The sequence below is a fragment of the Rhinoderma darwinii genome, chromosome 3 (genome assembly GCF_050947455.1).
Source record: "Rhinoderma darwinii isolate aRhiDar2 chromosome 3, aRhiDar2.hap1, whole genome shotgun sequence".
NCBI classification, from domain to species: domain Eukaryota; kingdom Metazoa; phylum Chordata; class Amphibia; order Anura; family Rhinodermatidae; genus Rhinoderma; species Rhinoderma darwinii.
In genome coordinates, this window is record NC_134689.1 from 428293881 (window position 1) to 428315957 (window position 22077).

At 46.2% G+C, this 22077-nt stretch overlaps 1 pseudogene; it reads left to right on the forward strand.

The window, feature by feature from the left end:
* The first annotated feature begins 1740 nt into the window (after positions 1-1740).
* LOC142750735 (olfactory receptor 11A1-like) lies at positions 1741-3737 on the forward strand (annotated as a pseudogene).
* Positions 3738-22077: the final 18340 nt, after the last annotated feature.

Sequence of the window (22077 nt, forward strand, 5' to 3'; positions counted from 1 at the left end):
ACTGCAAAACTTGTTCAGGAATGGTTTGAGGAACATGACAGTGTGGTGTTGAATTAGCCTCCCAATTCCCTAGATCTCAATCCAATTAAGCATCTGAGGGATGTGTTTGAAAATGAAGTCCGATCCATGGAGGCAGCACCTCACAACATACAGGACATAAAGGGTCTGCTGATAACTAGTTAGTGCCAGTTACCTAAGGACACCTTCAGAGGTTTTGTGAACTCCATGCCTTGATGGATCAAAGACTTTTTGGTGGCACTAGCGAGACCTATGACTTCTAGTCTATAACAGATAAGATTAGTTTTACCCTGTGGGGACAGCCATGGATATTAATATGGAAATCTTAAGGTGAAGTTTTATTCAACCCCTATAGTAAGCTGCAGTCATGGCCGGCTTTAGATAGTTCGACCAGTGCGGTCGCACAGGGCGCCAGCCGCCACACTGCAAGAGAGGTGTGTATCTCCGCGCCGTTGCAACTACCAGCAGGTCTGGTGCCACTCGCTAACTGCACCCAGGGCTGGCCTTAGTCTGTCGCCTTTCCGCCCGGGCGCTACTTCACTTAGTGGCCGTCACTGCAGCAGCCATAGAGGCTGCTAGCGGCGACACCGGGCATGAGGGCGGTGGCGCCACTAGCAGCCACTGCGGTTGCTATAGCGGTAGCGACGGCACTTTAGCAGAGCAGGGAGGTATCTCCCTAATCTGCTATCTACTAGCACCATTGTAGCTCCCTGAATGAGCGGAATCCCCATGTGGCCGGGGATTCCGCTCCTGGAGCGCTCCTTGATGTCTCTGTTCAAATATGGACAGTGACATCAGGGTAAACTCCTGAAGCGGAATCCCCGGTCACAGTGTTGCAGACACAGACGACAGGAGCTACTCCTGGAGTGGAATTCCCGGTCACAGCGTCGGCAACGCTCTGGATGGGGATTCCGCTTAAGGAGTTTCCCCTGATGTCACTGTCAGCAGTTTTAATGTTATGGTTTATCGGTGTATAGCCAAAGATGAGGAAAATTTTAACACCTTTGAAGCTCCCTGTAAGACTTAGTTATGCTGCAGGAGAAAATCAACTGCCTTTATCAGAAATTCCTTAGAGGGACTATGCACGCCTAGATGGTGGGAAACAATGTGTGGTGCCAATGATGTGTGAAGAACAGGAGTTGATAGCCAACCCAGGTTATACACCTACAACATTCTTTCAAGAAGGTCAAGACTTGCTTAGTATATTGTATAAAGCCTGTCATATCTTGGACTACCGATGGCAGGCAATGGTCTATCAGTGTCAGGCAATGGTCTACCCAGACACCTAATCGTTCACCTGGAGAACCAATGCTTGGAATTATGGGTCTAAGGGGAAGAACTTGTGTTCAAATCAGTTAGTGGAGAGAAACTTTTTATATCACCTGCAGAGCTAAATCTACTTCTACTTCTGGATCTCATGTACTATTATTAATATTGTATATCCTTATATTTCAGCTTGGCCGTAGATTTCATGTTCGCAGCAGAATATGAGTTCTGATCACTGGGGATCTTAAGTTAAAACCTTTAAATGTTCATGTGTTCCTTCTGCAAATCTATATGAATTATTTTTAGTTATGTGTGGGCCACTTTTTTGTATGAGAGATATTTCACATTTCTGAGATACCTCATACCAGTGGCATTTCCCTTTTAACCAGTCAAAGTGATGACTTTTTTAAGATCCTATCCATCATTCCATCTTATGTGGATCTACCCATATGTACAATGAATAGCACATTCATAGCTGAAATAGTCCTCAGAGGTTTTGGAAACCTACATAATTTCGAGTTCTTCTTCATCTGTATGTGTCTGCTCCTCTATATGGTAACAGTCATGGGAAACCTTATCATTATCTTGTTGGTGTCAACCAGTTCTCGCCTCCGATCTCCAATGTTCTTTTTTCTTGGTCACCTCTCTTTCTCGGATATATTGGTCACTTCAAATGTTGTCCCAGTCATGGTGAGCATTACTTTGGCAGAAGGTAGCAGTTTGTTCCTCACAGGTTGTATAGATCAGTTTTTCTTTTTTGGGGCTTTGGCAACTACCGAGTGTCTTTTGCTGACAGCAATGTCCTATGACCGTTATCTCGCTATTTGTAGCCCACTGCACTACTCCACCATTATAAACCGCACACTGAGTATATATCTGGTTATGGGCTGCTGGTCTCTTGGGTTTATACTTACCCTTATACCAATATTTTTTATACAGACATTGTGGTTCATTGTGGGTCAATGTCATTGACCACTTCTTTTGTGATTTTGGACTTCTTCTAGATTTATCATGCTCCGATATTTCCATAGTAAAATATGAGGTGATGTCTCTCTCTGGTCTCGTTACCATTATCCCCTTTGTGTTTATTGTGGTCACCTATAGTTATTTCTTTGTAAACATCTTAACCCCTTAGTGACCAGCCTATTTTAGGCTTTAATGACCAAGCTATTTTTTAAGTTTTTCCATCATCTTTTATTTTTGCGTCGACATAACTGTATAAGGTCTTGTTTATTGTGGGACAAGTTGTATTTTTTAATAGCACCATTTTGGGTACATAGAATTTATTGATTAACTTTTACAGTATAAATTTTTTTTTGGGGGGCGAGGGGGGGAGAGAATAGAAAAAACCCAGCAGTGTCGCCACATTTTTTTGCGTCCTAAATTTACGCCATTTACCGTGTGGTATAAAATAACACAATAACTTTATTCATTGGGTTGTTACGATTGCAACGATTTAAAATATATACTTACCAATCCCCGCATCTTGTCGTTTTTCGGGTCAAGCGCCGCTTACGTGATCTTCATTCTGACGTGGTCTGGAATCACTGTTTTTCAGAGGGAAGATCACGTGAACGGCGCTGGACCTGAAAAATACAAGATGCGGGGATCGGTAAGTATTTTTGCACACAGCACACCAATGCAAAACCACTGTGCAAATGAAGGGTGCAGTAAAAAAAAAAAGTGGAGTGCTTCTTTAACTTTCTTAAACTTTTTTTATTTTACTAGTCCCACTAGGGGACTGCACTATCCGATCCTCCGACCGCTTTTATAATACACTACTTTTGTATTGCAGTGTATTGGTGCCCGCCCGTGTAAAACGAACAGACATCTGCTAAGGCCATGCCTCTGGCATGGTCTAGCAGGCATAACTAGTGGCAGACCTGGGGGACTTTATTAAGTCCCCCGGCTGCCATAGAAACCACCGACATACTGCGATCTCGCTCAGGGTGCCGGTGGGGTGAAAGAGGGAGCTCCCTCCCTCTCTCCAAAACCACTCCGATGCGGCGCTCGCTATTGAGCACCGCATCTGAGGGGTTAAACTGGCGAGATCAATAGGGATACCGGAGGTAGCTGAGAGCAGGAAGATTTAACGACTCCCTGCTCTGTTTATTTATTCCGATGCAGCGCCGTGAAAACGTGTATATATCGGAATAAAGCCCATTAGTGGCCGCCGTGAAAAGGTGTATTGGCGGTCACTAATGGGTTAAAGACCACCTCAGTCACTGAGAGGAAGAAGACATTTTCAACATGTAGTTCTCACCTGGCTGTTGTATGTACTTATTATGGAGCCCCGCGGAGGGTTTTCCACGACTGTCAACAAACTGTTATCTCTTATGTATACTGTGTTTACTCCATTATTCAACCCTATTATATACGGCTTAAGAAATCAGGAAATCAAAATAACCATGCAGAACTATTTCTTTATGTGTAGGAAAAAATGGAGGAAATGAATGAAAAGATGTAGCATCACTTATTATGTATATTGTATTCATTTGTATATGTTTGTTTTATATGTATAAAAATCATTCAGAGCTGTATGAAACTGGAGCTTAAATAGTAAATAAAATTGTCACCCTACACAGTAGACGGGTCCAGAGCCGTAAAGAGGGGTAGGCAACTTCCTAAAGTGGGGTGGCCCAAAAATAAACAAAAAAAATAAACCTTTACATTTCTTAGCACAACCAACTAGTCTGAGCTGATGATAATGCTGTAAGTGTTGGTGGAAGATGAGCACTTTCTTTTTAGTATCCTGGAGAGGAAAAAGAGGAGCAGGAGAAGCCGGCAGACCCGGTAGATTGACCAGCTGGCTATACATTGAGAACTACACATGTGAGAACGGGATGGGGGTGGAGGAGTGTAAATATACTAAGTAGAGATGAGCGAACTTATGAAAAGTTCGGTTCGGCAGGTTCGCCGAACTTCGTGAAAAAGTTCGATTCGGACCGAACTAGTTCTGACCGAACCTGTAATACAAGAAAGCCCCTAAAAATCATGTATAACACTGTTTAAAAGCCCTAGAAGCCCTGTATAACACTCTTAGGTCACCCATGAGTGTATCCAAGTACTTTTGAGCTGTCTTTAAGGCAAATTTAGTGTCAAAGTTACGCCAACATGTATGGCTATAGGAAAACGGATGGGACACGGTGAAAACTAACAGAAACCACTGCACTTGTGCATGTTGTATGCTTAATGCATTGTTAAAAAAAGGTACAAAAATTAACCATTTTAGACGGCTGATGCATGCCAGGGTTCATACATATAAGGTGGTAAAAGAAGAAGCAATGGCTTTTGACAAGCCCTCCAAAAATTGACCCATTTTATTGGCAAATGCCTGCCGGGGTTCTTTCATACATGGATGTAAAAGCAACAAGCAATTGTAATGATGGGGGTAGGGAAACGGACAAGTGAGCCCTAATCTACCCGCCACTCTGTCCCTGCCTACTTGCAACGACCCGCCCTAGGCGACGGGGTAAAACTGGGCGGCGGTCCCTACGCTCAGTAAGGGCACGAGACAAACAGACAAGGGTACACAAAGCTAAGGGAAATGGGGCAGTTGCCCACGGCAACACCGTGAGCAACAGAGTGGTGAACAAGCCGAGTCAAACCAGGAGTGAACGAGGTACCAAATGCAGAGCAGGAGAGTAGTCAGTAAGCCAGGGTCAGTATGGAGCAGGATCAAATAGTTAGAAGCTGTAGCTGGGCCAGGAAACCACACGAGAAGAATCACAAGCAAAGGAGGAACAGGAAAGGCAGATATAAATAGACAAAGGGCGGGAGCTATCTCCATCTGGCCAGGCTGCGATAGGCTCTCCCACTCCTAAGCCTGCCTTCCTGAGTGGTGGAAGATGGAGTCAGTCTCAGAGACATAGACTCAGGTGCAGACTGATTACCTATGGGCGTATACACAGAAGTTGTGCCTGGCAGATCCTTTACAGCAATGGCTTTTGACAAGCCCTCCAAAAATTGACCCTTTTTGTTGGCAGATGCCTGCCGGGGTTCTTCCATACATGGACGTAAAAGCAACAAGCAATGGCTTTTCACAAGTCCTCCAAAAATGTACCCTTTTTATTGGCAGATGCCTGCTGGGGTTCTTCCATACATGGATGTAAAAGCAACAAGCAATGGCTTTTGACAAGCCCTCCAAAAATTGACCCTTTTTATTGGCAGATGCCTGCTGGGGTTCATCCATACATGGATGTAAAAGCAACAAGCAATGGCTTTTGACAAGCCCTCCAAAAATTGACCCTTTTTATTGGCAGATGCCTGCCGGGGTTCTTCCATACATGGATGTAAAAACAACAAGCAATGGCTTTTCACAAGCGATCCAGGCCTGCTTGTAGCAGACGGCAGTGGAGGTGTATTGGTGGTAGTAGAGGTAGCCAACACAGACAGCAAGGGTGGTAGACTGGTAGTAGCAGCACCCTAAAAAATGAGACTGGACGACAGTCACAGGACAAAGGCCTATGGTGGGGCAGGCCTCAGGCCTGCTTGTAGCAGACGGGCGGCAGTGGAGGTGTATTGGTGGTAGTAGAGGTGGCCAACACAGACAGCAAGGGTGGTAGTAGTAGTAGCAGCACATTAAAAAAAGAGACTGGACGACAGTCACAGGACAAAGCCCTGTGGTGGGGCAGGCGTGCTTGTAGCAGACGGCAGTGGAGGTGTATTGGTGGTAGTAGAGGTAGCCAACACAGACAGCAAGGGTGGTAGACTGGTAGTAGCAGCACATTAAAAAAAGAAACTGGACGACAGTCACAGGACAAAGCCCTGTGGTGGGGCAGGCCTGCTTGTAGCAGACAGCAGTGGAGGTGTATTGGTGGTAGAAGAGGTAGCCAACACAGACAGCAAGGGTGGTAGTAGTAGTAGCAGCACATTAAAAAAAATAGACTGGACAGTCTCAGGACAAAGCCCTGTGGTAGGGCAGGCCTGCTTGTAGCAGACGGCAGTGGAGGTGTATTGGTGGTAGTAGAGGTGGCCAACACAGACAGCAAGGGTGGTAGTAGTAGTAGCAGCACATTAAAAAAAGAGACTGGACGACAGTCACAGGACAAAGCCCTGTGGTGGGGCAGGCCTCAGGCCTGCTTGTAGAGGACGGGCGGCAGTGAAGGTGTATTGGTGGTAGTAGAGGTAGCCAACACAGACAGCAAGGGTGGTAGTAGTAGTAGTAGTAGCAGCAGCACATTAAAAAAAGAGTGGACAGGACAGAATCCCGTAGTAGCAGGCGGCAGTAGCAGGCGGCAGAGGCAGCAGCAGCAGCAATGTCAGATCTAATCAGTGGCATCAGGCACAGGGGTTTTAAAATCCTCACCGATCCACGCTTGATTCATTTTCAGAAACGTGAGATTTTCCAAGCTGTTGGCGGACAATCTTGTTCGCTTACAGGTGACGAAGCCCCCTGCCGCGCTGAATACCCTATCTGACGCTACACTGGAGGGTGGACAAGACAGTACACCCATGGCAAACTGGGCCAGTTCTTGCCAATGATCCAATCTGCTGACCCAGAAGTCCATGGGGTCTGGGATCAGCATTTCTGGCGGAGAAAGGGCACAGTCCAGGTACGAGTGAACCTGGTTGTTTAGGTGCTGCACCTGGTGATGGTGAACATCCCTTTGGTGACTACGATGTGTGTCAGGTCGGGGTATTGGATGTAAAAATGTTGTCATAATATTTTCCAAACTGAATTGGCTGCTGCTGCTGTCGCTGCTGCCGCCTATTGCAAAGGTAGCTCTGCCAGAGGCGGTGGAACGATGAGACAGTGGGGAGCGGAGAGTGGCCCCCCGGTCAGACATGCTTGCAGCAGGTGTTTGCCGTTTGAAAGCCGTGACAAGCTGGCTGCATAGCTTTTCTCGATAATAAGCCAATTTTGCCTCCCTCTCGGAAGGCGCAAAAAACTCCCACATTCTGGCTTTATACCGAGGGTCTAAAAGTGTGGCTATCCAGTACTCATCTCTTTGCTTCATGCTAACAATACGACAGTCAGCGCGCAAGTAACGAAGCATACAGCTCGCCATCCTGGCCAGCGTTTCAGAGGGCCCAGTTGGTTGCATCTCCGCCCCATACTGCCATGGTTGTCCATCATCAAGGTCGTCGTCAGACTCGTCATCACCACCATCACTGTCATGTTGTGCGGCTGCCTCGTCCCCTATCCCTTCCTGTGATTCCATCTCCAAATCCAGCTCCTCTTCAGGTCCTGTTTCCTCATCCTCCTCCTCCTCCTCCTCCTCAACATCCATAGACAGATGTGATCCTTCCTCCATCCTTTGCTGAATCATCTCTGTGAGCGTTTGCTCCATAATGAATATCAGCGGCATAACATCGTTCATTCCGCTAGCGTCACGGCTCACAAATCGTGTGGCCTCTTCAAAGGGCCTCAAAACGCGACATGCGTCTCTAACCAGCTGCCAGTGCCTGAGCTCGAAATTACACTGGCTCCAAACGCTGCCTGTCTGCTGCATCAGGAAATCATTCACGGCTTTCCGCTGTTCGTACAGACGGTCCAACATGTGCAGGGTGGAATTCCAGCGTGTTGGAACGTCGTAAATCAGGCTGTGTTCTGGGAGATTGTTTTGACGCTGCAAGTCCAGGAGGGCGTGCTTAAATGCATACGAACGTCTAAAGCGAACACAAACCCTCCTGGACATGGCCAACACACCCTTCAAACCAACATATGACTTTAAGAAGCGTATTATGACCAGATTGATCACATGTGCCATGCAAGGAGCGTGTGTCAGGTGACCTAGACGCAGTGCAGCCACAACGTTCTTGCCGTTATCAGAGACAACATTGCCCAGTGTGAGTTTCAGAGGAGACAGCCAGCGTGCGATTTCCTCCTTGATGCACAGCAGCAGCTCCTGCCCTGTGTGGCTTTTCTCGCCCAGGCTCAGCAGGTGTAAGACAGCGTTGTGGCGCTTCACCTTGCACCTATGAAAAGAGGAGGGAGTAGTAGTGGAAGATACGCTGTGTCCTGTCAGGGACGGGAAGACCTCCAAGGAGGAAGGCAAGGAGGAGGAGGAGTAGGAGGAGGAGGATGGTAGGCGCCTGGTGTCCGGAGATGAACCAGAAAGATACAAGCGTGGAGGTGGTAATGCCTGGCATTGCTGCGGTGGTGCATCGGACTGCAAAATATTGACCCAGTGGGCCGTGAAAGACATGTACTGTCCCTGCCCATAGTTGCTGCTCCACGTGTCGACGGTGGCATGTACCCTGCTGCACACGGATAATTGCAAGGACTGGCACACCTTTTCCTCCACGTGCTTGTGCAAGGCAGGGACAGCTGTTTTGGAGAAGTAATGTCGGCTAGGTATTCGCCACCTACGCTGAGCGCTCGCCATCAATTGCTTGAAGCCGGCGGAGTCGACCAGGTGGTACGGCAGCGACTGCACCACCAACAACTTAGCCAAGTGTGAATTAAGCCGCACAACAAGTCGATGACTGGAAATATATTGTTGCTTATTGGAAAAACGATTCCGTAATGGATAACTGACGGGACGTATGAGGAGCACTAGATGACAGTGATGATGATGATGATGACAACGACATGGTGGATAAGGCCTGGCTACTACTTAGATGACAGGGACTCGGAGCAGCAGCAGCAGCTGCAGAGGGGTCTTCATTAGATGTACATGATGATGGTGGGGCATGTCGATTGTCCCACATGGCCTTGTGATGCCGCTCCATGTGTTTACGTAGAGCGGTAGTTCCTACATTGCTGCCCTGCCCACGCCTTACTTTCTGCTTGCAGATACGGCACTGTGCCATGTTTTCGTCCTGCGGGAAGGTACAGAAAAATTGCCACACGGCAGAGTACCGTAAAGAGGTAGTACCAAGTCCACCACCACCACCACCACCCGAGCTTGCCCCTTGTCTGGCAGGCTTTTTTCGGGAGCCTACACCAGCATCAGTGTCGCCGTCACCGGCTCCTGAGCTGACCCTACGGCTGCAACGTTTTGCAGATTGACTTCTGCCCCTACCTCGGCTTGGCTGTTTTTCACGACCAGTGCCGCCACTACTACCCTCCTCCTCTGACACCGTCATCACCTCGTCACCTGGTTCCCACGTCCTGTCTAAAACAACATCATCATCATAGCCTTCCTCATCATCCCCGCCACTTCTGTCACTGTGTTGTGAATGTGATGTGACATCATGGCGGGCTCCATGCCCCCCCTCATTACTGCATCTGCCACCACGGCTACCAACACCAACACCCCCACTACCGCAGCTATGCGTCTCGGACACCGCTTCCACCTCCACGACCGCCGCAACACACTCCGTTGGCTGACTCGCGGAAAACAAATCATCATCATCACTATGTTGTTCAGTATCTTCCTTCGCACCCGAGGAGATGTCTCTTAGGACTCTCAGGAAAGATGGCTACCCGCTAGGAAGGGGGAGCGAAGACATAGATGATGGAATGGAAACGCTAGAAATACCTATATTACTACTGTCACTGTGCCAAGGAACTGTAGAGGATCTGGAATCCAACGAAACCTGTCTTGAAGCCAGATCGTCAGAGTCTTCTTGCTGAGATGACCGCGAGCCAGCCAACCAGTCCACAATGGCCGTATTGTCTAAAGTAACCCGCCCACCGGAGGAGATGGACAAGTCTGGCTTGCTGATACTGCTACTACTACCAGCAGGCACATGGCAGCTGCTACTAGTGGAACTGGGCACATGTCTTGTGCCACAAATGCTGTTACTGGGTCTGGTACCAACAGATCTAACATTTGGACTGGAAGAGGAGACGGCATGGGTGTTTTTTCCTCTACCCGTCCTTTCACAACCTTTTTTTTACCAGACATTTCACTGCTGCAGTGCAGCAAGTTGAATCAAAACCTGGGGGATGAGCCCCTTCTAAAAGCGTATTCACACACTGACACTGGCTTGGCAAATGTCAATGAATGAGAATTTCTATCAGCCACGCCGCAGTGCACTCAGGGAATGCTGGGCCTTGTAGTACTACTACTACAAAGGCTGCCTGTATTGCAAGTTGTATTGTTATTTGTTTGTTATGTTAACGGCCGGGGATGAGCCCCTTCTAAAAGCGTATTCACACACTGACACTGGCTTGGCAAATGGCAATGAATGAGAATTTCTATCAGCCACTGTGCACTGACTCAGGGAATGCTGGGCGTTGTAGTACTACAAAGCCTGCCTGTATTGCAAGTTGGATGCAATGGGGATGAGCCCCTTATAAAAGCGTATTCACACACTGGCTGAGTAGTGAGTAGTGGATGAGCCCCTTCGATTGCTGGATTCCTGCCTTTTAGATTCCTAAAGCTTTCCCTTACTGCACAGAGATGCTGTCCCTACAGCTTCTGTCTGTAAAATGGCCGCTGAGCTCCGTGCATAGACTTTTATTGCAGGCTTGAGCCCGCCCCTATGCTGCCTCCCGATTGGCTGGGAGAGCCGTTTGCAAGGCATTATGGGGTAGCCTGATGTCAGGTGGTCTTGTGAAATCCTCCATTTTAGATGTAACATGTGGCAGGCACCAAAATGTAGCCGGGTTCGGTCAAAACGGATTCGGCCGAACCCGGTGAAGTTCGGATTCACTGCGAACCGAACTTTTCCGGAAGTTCGTACCGAAACCGGGTTCGGTTGTCCCGGTTTGCTCATCTCTAATACTAAGTAATACTTTGGATAGTTAGTGCAGGGAGATGATGGGGTAATTAAATAAATGATTAGCCAAGTGTCAATTATCATTCTGAGCTTCACGAACTAAGAGTGGTGGTAGGGAACTTTCGGAAACCCCTGCTTTGGACATCAAGAGGGATCATTCCTTCTCTGGACAGGTCCTTTACAACTTGCTATTTATTTTTTGTGGAGACTAAATGGACTCTGAATGAGTCCATGGAAACTGATTTACAAGTTTTGTCATTGGAAGGTACAAATATAATGAAGTTAGAGCATTTCTTTGGAATATCAAATACTTTATAATAGTTCAGTTCATGTTTGTGAGATGAAGTTTCTTTAACCACGTCCAGTGTTAAGGTTCTTTTACATTGGCCGATTAGTTGCCGGTGCAGCAAGCGCAGATCAATGAGACATCGTTGATCGGCGCTCGTTTGCTCCTGTCACACGGAGCTATGTATAAGGACGAGCGTTCGTTACGCTCATCCCCATACATTATTATCATGTTGGCATTATGTCTCCCTGTTTACACACCAAGATGTGCTGCTGACAACAATAATATTTCACTTTTTTAAAACTATACGCCTAGCAGTGAATCAAGTGTTTGCTCGTTCATCTGCTGACCACTGCCCTTTTTACACAGGGCAATTATCGTCAACGAGCGTTATATGAACGCTTGTCTGCCCGATAATCGACCAGTGTAAAAAACCCTTAACTTTATCAGAGGTTTTAACCAATTCCACCTGCAGTGGTAAAGAGGAACCTAAATCCCTGTCATGTGATCCACCAGATCCATAATGGACTCAGACAACCGAATATGATCACGATTAACATCAGAGATGTATATACTTTACCACAATCATTATGATCTTCAGCAAACTCTGAATTATAAAAATCAGAAGTAATCGCAGTGATCGTGGTGGATACTTTGTTCCTTTCTATTAAACACACCTTAAAATCACAGTTTATTGGTTTATTTTAGCTTAACATTACCAGCATGGGAATCATTTACATTCTCCATATTTGTCTTTTCTTTCTCACATGCCCGACCCCAGAGCATCATTATCAGCTCAATCGTATCCTGAGAATACGAAATAATCGGCATAATAAGGTTGCTGTGCCAACCAGAACAACGGGGCACTTCCTCAACTTCTACGACTATCTCCTCAACATGAGGTTGTTGACCTGTCCAGAGGTGTAGCTAGGTTCTCCTGCACCCGGCACAAAGACTCAGTTTGGTGCCCCCTTCTAAACTCTTTCCCGACATCTAAAGGGAAATCTAAAACAGATTGAATAACTGAGGCTAGTGAGACTATATGGTGACATAATGAACAGCCTCCTCTTGTAGAAAGTGTTACCCTCTCTTAGATAGAACCGTACACCCCCTTGTAGATAGTGCCCCTTCCCCTTGTGGATAGTGCCACACAGACCCCCTGTAGAGGCGACAGGAGACTAGGGGGGACTGACTCACATTTTGGGGTCACTACCGCTACTTGTCAAGAAATGCACTCTGGGTGCTATATGTGCCATGGGGCTTTAAATAGCTCTCTTGTGTGAGAATACAGTGTCAAATCTGTTTTAAGATGGATCTGTGAAAAAACACATTGCAATCGATACTGCACTTATTTTACATTCATCGGGGGTGTTTCACCAAAAACCTGCCTAAACGTGCGTAAAAACAGGCGTTGCTGATGAGGCTTCTGTGAGCCAAGCGCACGTCACAGAACCTTGAGAATTTTTTAGGATAGGTCAGAGTGTCAAGGGCTACATGTGTAATAAATATAAGGGATATTCAATGGTTAGTTTTTGAGATATAATTTTTTTTTTCAATCAAAGTTTTTATATTGTCATTTTCTACAAGTTGTACAAACATTTAGTGTAAACTTTCTCCACACAATTCTGCATTTGAGTTCTACAGGCAGTTATTTCCACCTCATGGTTTGGTTTTTGCTCTGATATGCATTGTCAGCTGTGAGACATTGAGCATAATGGTGACATTACCGGCCTAAGATTTATAAGTATTGATCTTGTGCCCCCATCGGATAGAGGGGGAAACTGGGACAAAAATGTTCTGCAAAGGGAAACGGAGTGGATTTTCAAATTTGGGGACGGTTGCACCTGCAGGGCAGAATGAGCTGATCAATTTTGTCTGCTTTCTATAATGGCCCCTTCGCTTCTCTGCCTCTCTTTGTAATGCATCTACTATGGCTATTTTCACATTGAGTAATCTGTTTATATGTGGCTCAGATATGCAGTGGTTCCAGCACTTTTCTGTGACACAAGTTTGGGGAAATGGAGACGTGCTAGTGTACCTGGACGACCTCCTTGGCGCTTTTCCATACACAACAGAATTGCTGCAGAAAATAGGGGGCCACAATAGAAAACAAAAATCTAGAGTGTCTCTTTAATGAAAGGCATATTTGTTCCCTATGGGATGGCAACTTTGACTCCAAGTGTAACATGGAGGGGTTTTATGATCCTAAAAAAAAAATATTGCCTCAAAAATAAGTCAGTTGTAAGAGAAATGAGTAGTGCATTGCTGGAAAAGAAGATTAGGTAACTACATAAAGAAGACAAAACATAAAGTGACAAATAAGAAAAAGTATAAGAAGCTCCAGTGAAACAATAAATTACTTAGCTTGGCTCCAATCCCGAAGGAGAGACGGGTCTGGTGGGCAGGTCGTCAATGCTGACCAGTGTCAGCTAGCAGAACACCACCTGAGAGATGTTTTGGATAAATTGTCAATAATCATTGGCAAATAGGAGACATGATTGGAGGGTCTTGAGGTCCACTGGTTGAGGACTGTTCTACATAGCAGAAAACTTTTTCTGGATCTATTTTAAGACCTCCTTTGGAAATGATGTAAGCAAAGATTGTAAACTACTATGTTTTGAACACACATTTCTCCAATTTCGCATAAAGAGAATTTTCACTGAGAAGTTATAGAACTGAATAAACATGTAACTGGTGGGTTTGAAAATCCTTTGAATAGATAAGAATACTTTCACGGTAGACCAATACGTACTGATATAGAAAGTCCTGGAATATTTTGTTGACAAACACAGTTGTGACATTGCAGAGACAGAAGGTCATTATCATGGTCAGCCTTGGATACGTTCGACCAGGGCGCCAGGGCACCAGCCGCCACACTTCAAGAGGGGCGCCAGTGGGTATGTGTATCCCCGCGCCGTTTCAACTACCAGCGGGGATTCACACACTAACTGCAGTCGCCTTTCCACCCGGGTGCTTCTAAGTGCTAACTTAGTGGCCGTCGCTACCGCTGTAGCAGCCATAGCTGCGGCTGCTATAGCGGTAGTGACGGCACTATAGTAGAGCAGGGAGGTATCCCCCTGCTCTGCTATCTACTAGCGCTACTGTAGCTCCCTGAAGGAGCGGAATCCCCATGTGGCCGGGGATTCCGCTCCTGGAGCGCTGCTTGATGTCTCTGTCCATATATGGACAGTAACATCAGGGGAAAATCCTGAAGCGGAATCCCCGGTCACAGCATTGCAGACGCTATGACCATAGATTCCACTCCAGGAGAATCCAATGACGTCATGGACACAGATGACAGGAGCTTCTCCTGGAGTGGAATCGACGGTCATAGCGTCAGCAACGCTGTGGACGGGGATTCCACTTCAGGAGTTTCCACTGATGTCACTGTCCATATATGGACAGAGACATCAAGCAGCGCTCCCGGAGCGGAATCCACATGGGGATTCCGCTCCTTCAGGGAGCTATAGTGGCGCAATCTATGCTGGAAGGGGTTGGGGGGGGGTGCTGTCTACAAGGGGGCTGTGGACTGTGTGGCACTACCTACAAAAAAGGACAACTGTGCAGGAGCACACAAAATACCCATCTTTCCCAGCTATCAAATAAATGTGTGGAAATAAAATAAGATATAACTTTTATTTAATCTAGCTAAAAGGATTAATCCTTTAGATAGACTAAATAAAAGTTATATCTTAGTTTATTTCCACACATTTATTTGATAGCTGGGTATTTTGTTTGCTCCTTCATAGTTGTCCTTTTTTGAATGTCTATTGCCCGCCAGCTATCAGGGTCATTTCGTAGTCCTTGCACTACAAGAGGGCTGTGGGCAGTGTGGCACTACCAACTAGGGGGCTGTGGGCTGTGTGGCACTACCAACCAGGCGGCTGTGGGCTGTGTGGCACTACCAACCAGAGGGCTGTGGGCTATGTGGCACTACCAACCAGGGGGCTGTGGGCTGTGTGGCACTACCAACCAGGGGGCTGTGGGCTGTGTGGCACTACCAACCAGGGGGCTGTGGGGCACTGGAAATATATGGAAATGTCAGCTCACCCTCCTAGGTGCACGAAGAAAACAGCGATCTCCACGCTGTAAAAACAACAGTCCAGAAGGAAAAGGTTCAGCACTCCTTGTGGAATATGAAAAAATCTTCTTTATTGGTTAAAATAGATAGCCAGCGGAAGACTGAACAGCAAACAGTGGACAAAAAACATAAAACATACGTTCCCTCTGACGCGTTTCTAGCTCTCAAGAGCCATTACTCATACCAACCAGGGGGCTGTGGGCTGTGGGGCACTACCAACTAGGGGGCTGTGGGCTGTGTGGCACTACCAACCAGGGGGCTGTGGGGCACTACCAACCAGAGGGCTGTGGGCTGTGTGGCACTACCAACCAGGGGTCTGTGGGCAGTGTGGCACTACCTACCAGGGGGCTGTGGGCTGTGTGGCACTACCAAGCAGGGGACTGTGGGCTGTGTGGCACTACCAACCAGGGGGCTGTGTGGCACTACCAACCAGGGGGCTGTGGGCTGTGTGGCACTACCAACCAGGGGGCTGTGGGGCACTACCAACCAGGAGGCTGTGGGGCACCACCAACCAGTGGGCTGTGGGGCACTACCAACCAGGGGGCGGTGTGGCACACCCTACCAGGGGTCTTTGCAGCACTCCCTACTAGGGATCTGTGCAGCACTCCCTACCAGGGGGCTGTGCGGCACTCCATGGCAGGGGGCTGTGCAGCACTTCCTAATAGGGGGCTGTGTGGCACGCCCTACAGGGGGCTGTGTAGCACTACCTACAGGGGGCTGTGTGGCGCACTCTACAGGGGGCTGTGTGGCACTCTTTACAGGGGGCTGTGTGGCTCTATCTACAATGGGGCTGTGTGGCGATATCTACACGGGGGCTGTGTGGCGCTATCTACAAGGGGGTTGTGTGGTGCTACCTACAAGGGGGCTGTCTGGCGCTACCTACAAGGGGGCTGTGTGGTGCTACCTACAAGGGGCTGTGTGATGCTAACCACAAGGGGGCTGTGTGGCGCTACCCACAAGGGGCTGTGTGGCGCTACCTACAAGGGGCTGTGAGGCGCTACCTACAGGGGGAATCTGTGAGTGGTGGGCTGATGGTCATTTTACTGTGAGTGGGGGGCTGATGGTCTTCAAGTAGTTTCTGCCCCTGACCTCCAATTGAAATTAATAGGAGGCAGAAAATACTTGCGGCGCTCGTTTGGAGCTTTTTTCCTGCGTCTTTTGCATTCACTTCAACAGCTTAAGAAAAAAGACAAGAAAAAAGGTCACACAACGCTGTCAGTTGCTGAAGGAATTTTGAGGCAGATTTTTTTTGCCTTACAAAAAACGTGTGTGAACATACCCTACGAGTGTAGTGCTTGTTCTTAGCTGTTTTCTGTCTTTCTCGAAACAATTTTTGGTAGGGGGGCCCTGAGCAAATTTTATTTTTCCAGTGCTGCCACGGGGCCGAAAAGGTTTGGAAACTCTGTACTAGGCTACAGGATCACGCCGTGGAGCAGCTCAGTTCGTCATGGGAACGGGGCCTAGGTGAGTACAATTTTTGTTTTTGTTTGGTGGCACTATTCTACAAGGGGGAGGTGGGAGACTGTATGGCACTGTCTACAAGGGGGAGGTGGGGGACTGTATTGCACTGTCTACCAGGGGGAGGTGGGGGACTGTATGGCACTGTCTACAAGGAGGAGGTGGGGGACTGTATGGCACTGTCTACAAGGGGGAGGTGGGGTACTGTATGGCACTGTCTACAAGGGGGAGGTGGGGGGCTGTATGGCACGATCTACAAAAAGGAGGTGGGGGTTTATGGCACTGTCTACAGGGAGGCTATATGGCAAAATCTACAGGGGGCACTATAACTGTGTGGGGGCCACTAAGCGGACATTATACTGTATAGGGGTACTACAGATGGCATAATACTGTAGGCACAATTAGAGGACAAAATACTGTGTCCCTGAAGGGGTTGTAATATATTATTATACTGTATGGGGGCACTAAAGGGGCATTATAATTTTTTTATGGGGCATTTTTTTTTTAATGATGGGGTGGGGCGCCAAAAGATCATTTCGCACAGGGCACCATCTATCCTAGGGCCGGCCCTGGTCATTACTAAATATTCTCAGCACCCATCATGAGTGTCTTAGGCAATTCTTCACTTGTCTCCCTCCTTAAGCCGAGTTAAATGATAGGCTCGCTGAAATACAATTTAGAAATGTAACGGGACACTTGAAGATCATGGAAGCAGATATCTATCTATCACCGTGATCTTATTCATTCTGCGGTAGTCAATACAAGGTCTCAGAGAGCTGTCATTATTAACAAAAAATAACTCGACCCCAGCGGAAGAGAAATTCTAGATAAGTCCTGTCTCTAAATTGTCTTGAATGAAAGACAGGTCCTTTTTTCAGATGGTCATGTAGTACGACCCAGTTGAGTGGGTTCATTTAGAACTGCGGATAGATAATTGCTGGAGTTGGAGTCAGACGAGGGATGTTATGGGCACATTCCTTTTTCTGTGATCTCTCCTGGAAGCAAATTCCCACTCTGGTAGCCAGAGAAACTATATTGCCCAGTGCTGGAGGAAGATCACGACCCACTAATTAATCTTTTATATCGCCTGACAATCCCCCATAGAAGATCGGCACCAGAACTTCATTCTTCCAAGTGAGTTCTGACATCAGGTTGTCGAACTTGAAGGTGTATTGAATGACTGTGGACACACCTTGTGTCAGGCAACGAGATGCCGAATCTGCTGAAGAAGTATGGCTGGTCAATTTTTTTTTCCATATTCCTCCAAACACCATATATTATATTTTAAATGTATTTTACGGTTTGTAGTGTCTAAGGGGAGATCTACTGTTATATATATATATTTTATGACTTTTTATTTTTTACTTTTAATTAATAAAGACTTTTTCTATTAAAACTAATCATGTTATCTTTTTATGTCTCTTTTTTTTTTTATAAACAAATTGCTTTATTAAACTTTATATTTCTTTTTTAACTTTGACATTTAAAAAAAAACAAAAAAACGCATACCTACAATATGTGTTCCAGGACTTTAGAGTCTTTGCATTTAAAATGCACACGTAGCTTTTAGAACATACCTTTGAGTGTGCCATAACAAGGATTATCTCAGAACAGCCTGGTGGCCCCGGAGGTCACCCTCAAAACTGTCAGTGCAAAAATTGCTATTATTGGGGCTTGCAAACAGGCAAAGGGACTCTGGCCACTGCCCCTCCCTTATGATGTTGCAATCGCTTCTGATTGCAGCATTACAAGAATTAAATTGCTGTCATTTATGGTTTTTATTTGGGTGATCATGGATCTTGGGTGATCCTAGTATCTCATATTTATGGCAGATGGTACCATGGGGTTAAAGAGCTGTTTTTAGTGTTAGGGGTCTGCTATATTTAGATTTATAGTGTCAAATTTGCATGCAATTTGCGCTTCAGATAGGAAAGGAGTAAAAACTAAAGGACCATATAAATTCTCGGGCACTGTTAAAGCAAACCGTCACACAGACTATCAAGGACGCATCATTGTGTGAAAAAGACATCTTTAATTTGACAAAAGAATGTACAATGGGGCGGATTTATAAAAAATAGCCTAAAGATTGATGGCCTAAAGCCAGAGGTGCTAGGTTGAAGATGCGGTAAATTTTGAAATGACATCCGTGCTGTTTCATAGATTTGGCGCATCTTTGCGCATGTGAGACTCCTCTGCCTTCTTTACTCCACCTGTTGGACGGTATACTTTAGAACTGTGTCCTGCGCCAAAAAACTGGCACACACAAGTGTTAAATCTGGTGCTTTTCCCAACAAATTCACCACCATATTCTCATTATACGACCCATCGTGGTGAGCATGTTGCAAGGTTCTTTCTGGCAAACACATGATAATAAATTTGTCCAACAATAGCAAAATGGCAGTACCGAGGCGCAGAGACAATAATAAATCTGCCAAAGTCCGGAGAAAAGTTTTCATCAGACACATCAACATAAGTTGAAACACGCTGTAGGATTTTTTGTTTACATGTAAAGGATATATTTATTATACTATGATGAGTCCTGGATATCTCGCCAGGTTGTTTGGTTTGGAAGGGCCCAAGAAACAAATTGTTATTTTATTGCTGCTACTTCCATGCTTTGATTTTGCAAGTGATCCTAGCTGGAATATACATAGTATATACCATAAATTGGTGGACTACCACCAATTAAAAGAACGTGTCTTATTTGATCTTTGATCCACATGGTGAGGTGGACACCCGCCACTGCACTCAGGATGAAGATTGAATGCAATGGTGGCCGTAAATATCTGCAACTCTCTTCATTCTTGTCTATGAGAGTTATAGAAAAGTGTGTTCTTCCCATAGGTGAAACTTAGAGATGTAGGATGCCAAGCTGGCACAGTATGTGGGTATGTCAAAAATACATTTCATGAGAAATTCCATTTCATTTATTATTTATTCTAAAATAGCCCATTAATCCAACATTAATATACTTATATATATATATATGTACATATATATATATATATATATATATATATATATATGTATATATATATATATATGTTCAAAGGAGGTCATCTAAGTTGTCATCTATAGGTGTATGGAGAGTAATGTAGAGGTTTATAAGGAGATAAGGGGTACACAAGAGTGTAGGGGGAACTTTAGTAGAGGGCTATGAATGAAAAATCTATGGAAGTGATCAATAGCAGGTAAACATCTGAATTATGAGTGTGAACTGGTTTTATATTAGAAAAATTTTAACCTGCACATATGACTAATCAAGTGACTAATAGTGGAGGTGTGAAAACCTTCCAAAAGGTTGGAATAAGGGTCCTTTTACATCGGGCAATATTGGCAGTAAAAATGAGCGCCGATCAATGAGACAGTTCGATGATCGGCGCACGTTTGTTCCTTTCACAAGGAGCTATGATCAGTAATGTATGGGGACAAGCGATTGTTACTACGCTCGCTGGTTTCCATGCATTTTCAACATGTCGGCAGCAAATCTCTCTGTTTACATACGGATGTAGCCATATTTATCTTGACTCTGATAACTTGCTGCAGCGTGATATCACACAACAAAAGTTATTAAAAAGCCATTGAAAAACTCAAGATAAAGGATCTTGCCACTGTGTATTTAATGCGTTAAAAGTCCAGGTAAGGACAGCTACATATGTACCAAGATGTGCTGCCAACAACGATAATATTTTCTGCTGCATAAACGATACAACCAGCTGCTGAACGGGCGTTTGCTCATTTATCGGCTGATCGTTGCCTGGTTTACACAGGGCAATGATCGGGCTCCAGCTTTCGTATGAACGCTTGTTTGTCCGATTATTGACCCGTGTAAAAGGGCCTTTAGTCTTCTGAAATCTGCCAGCACACGCTTCAGATGTCTCTTCTTTTTGATTGTCAATTCTTTCTAAATTTTCTCTGTTCATTCCACCTTTAGAATTTTTCCATGCTTATCCCTCAATATTATGACTTACTAACAAAGTGCCGGCTTCATGCATTTCTTAGGCCTCATTTACACGAACGTATTATACGCGCGTGCGACGCGCGTGCTTTGCACGCATGTCGTACGCACCTATATTAGTCAATGGGGCAGTTTAGACGATGCGTGAATTGCGCTCAGCGCGTGTGCGCAGAAAAAAACTCACGACATGTTCTATAATCGTGCGTTTTTCGCGCACTCACGCACCCATTGAAGTCAATGGGTGCGTGAAAACCACGCATGCCGCACGGAAGCACTTCCGTGCGAACTGCGTGATTCGCGCAAGAGCTGTCAAACTCCTGAATGTAAACAGAAAAGCACCACGTGCTTTTCTGTTTACAAACATCCAAACGGAGTGTCAAATTCGAGATGAGCGCACCGAACTTCACCGGGTTCGGCCAAACTCGTTTTGACCGAAACCGGTAAAAAATTTTCGGGTACGCGACGTCAGGAGACAGTCACTGTCCACGGTGCTGAAAGCGTTAAACTGGTTCAGCACCATGGACAGTGACTTCCGCTCCGAAAATCCATGAACCTGTAAAAAAAAAAAGACGTTCTGACTTACCGATAACTCCGGTCCGACCTCCCGGGATGACAGTTAAGTCCAAGTGACAGCTGCAGCCAATCACAGGCCAAGCACAGGCTGCAGCCAATCACAGGCTGCAGCGGTCTCATGGACTGCGGCGTCATCCTGGGAGGTGGGGCCGGATGACAAGAGAGGGACGCGTCACCAAGGCAACGGCCGGGAGCCCGGACTGGGGGAAGCAGGAAGTTCTTGGTAAGTATGAAAGTCTTTTTTTATTCACAGGTTGGTGTATATTGTGTTCGGCATTCACTGTCGAGGGTGCTGAAAGAGTTACTGCCGATCAGTTAGCTCTTTCAGCACCTTGGACAGTGACGGGCGTCGACTAGCCTCATCTCTATGATGGCGGCTGCGCGAAAATCACGCAGCCGCGCATCTTACACGGATGACACACGGAGCTGCCAATTGCCTTTTGCGCGCGCAAAACGCAGCGTTTTTTGCGCGCGCAAAACGCACACGCTCGTGTAAATGAGGCCTTATACTGAGTGTATCTCTAACTAGTAGGTTGCTGGATTTGCTATTGACCTACCGAGTTTGCATGTGGAAGTTGGTCTTTAACTCTCTTATTATCTCTCCTAAATATTTCCATACAGTGAGGGCTGAATAACTTCTCCAGCCTCTGACTAGGAATGTGTCTCCTACTTCTGATATACTCTCCGGCCAAAAGTACAAGGGCACTAGACCATTATACCTGCATGAGCCTGTTGGACACCACTTCCGGAAATCATTGGAGTTAACATGGAGTTCCCATACTTTTGGGAAGGCCTTTCACATTATTTTGGAGTTCTTCTGTG